Below are 1,539 nucleotides of genomic sequence, written 5' to 3' on the forward strand. Positions count from 1 at the left end.
GGCGCGTTAAGAGTGCCGGGAGCCGCCCGCGGGGGCGGGGCGCCGGCATCACCCCAGGTTGCCCCGCCCCGCCCCGCCCCCGGACCAGCGGAGGCAGCCCCGCCCCAGCCCTCCGGCGCTGTTAGGAAACCGAGACCGTCGGGAGCCTGGGAGTCTCTGTACCCAGCCCGATGCTGTCCGCCCGCCTAACCTCTCCGTCCCTCTTTCCTTCCCCCGGAATCTGCGGGGCAGCTGCGGGCTGCCAGGCTTCTGTGAGTCAGGCTGCACTGCCATGCCGGGATTAACCACCGACACAAATAATGTGATAATAACTGCAGGTTCTAGGCCCGGCTCAGGGTTCTTCTGTTGACTCGCATCTTCACTGCAGACCGCTCTCCTTCCTCCACAAAGCCCTGGAGTGAAACTGAGAGGGGAGGCTTCATTGATTGTACCTTAGTAAAAATGAGCAAACTGAAACTGGTAAGGTCAATTAAGGTCACAGGGCTGGTGCGTGCAGGGAGCTCTGCCCTAGCAAACACGCCCTGTCCTCGAGCCCCAGCCCCAGAGAGGGACCCCAGGGCTTGAGGAGCCTGTAGGAGGATGAGGATTATGAAAATGAGAATACATATGAGTAGTAATGATAATATCAGTTAATGTTAACCGAGAAATTACTAGAGGCAAACCGTTCACAAGTTATTAAGGCCTAATAACACTGCTGACTCTTAGGGAGATCACTAGATTTGGTTTCCAGGTCTGTAAGGACAGGAGAACCCACCTCTGCTCTTACCAGGTCCCCTGGCCCCCCAGGGGGATGAAGGTCCCCCGAGAGGGAGTAGGGAGGGGACCGTCATCACAGATGTTGTCGGTGGAGTTCACCCACCCCACATGCCCCAGGAGGCTGATACCCTTTACCACGTCTTATACAGGAAGAAGCTCCATTTTACAGAGGACAGAGAAAGGTATCCCCTCAAATCAGTGGCTGAGGAGGGGGCTGCATCAGATCTGTCTGATGCTGAGCCCCTGAGCAAGCTGAGGGAGGCAAGTGGCCAGGCCTTCCTTGCCTGTGTCCCCTCTGTGTCTTTTGCCAACACTCAAGAGTTCTGGGTCATGAGGGACAATGGACTGAATGTGACTGAGTCCCCCACCCCACTTCTGGGTGCTCCTTGGCTGTTCCTCTGCTGGCCTGGCTCCCAGATGCCCAGCCAGACCCTAAGCCAAGTGCATCTCATAGCACTTGGGTCCTGCCGGCCCAGCCCACGGAGGCCTGCCCACCCAGGGTTGGGTCCAAAGCTGGCAAGGGCTGAAGGCTGGATTGGAGTGAGATAGCCCCAGGGGTATGCCATGTCAGAGACCTGACGTGTGCCTCTGCCCTCAGTCTGATAAGAAAAGACATACCTTTGAAACCCTTTGGAAGCTCTGTGCCTTCCAACTCTGGCCTTTAGAGCAGTGTTTTCCTGTTCCAAGCCTCAATTTCTCCCTCTGCCCAATGGGACTAATCCTTGCCATTCTGCACCCACCCTGGTCTCTAATGGTGGCACAGTTCTCTCCATGGCTCTGGGG

Source organism: Pseudorca crassidens, chromosome 10 (genome assembly GCF_039906515.1).
Source record: "Pseudorca crassidens isolate mPseCra1 chromosome 10, mPseCra1.hap1, whole genome shotgun sequence".
Classification (NCBI taxonomy): domain Eukaryota; kingdom Metazoa; phylum Chordata; class Mammalia; order Artiodactyla; family Delphinidae; genus Pseudorca; species Pseudorca crassidens.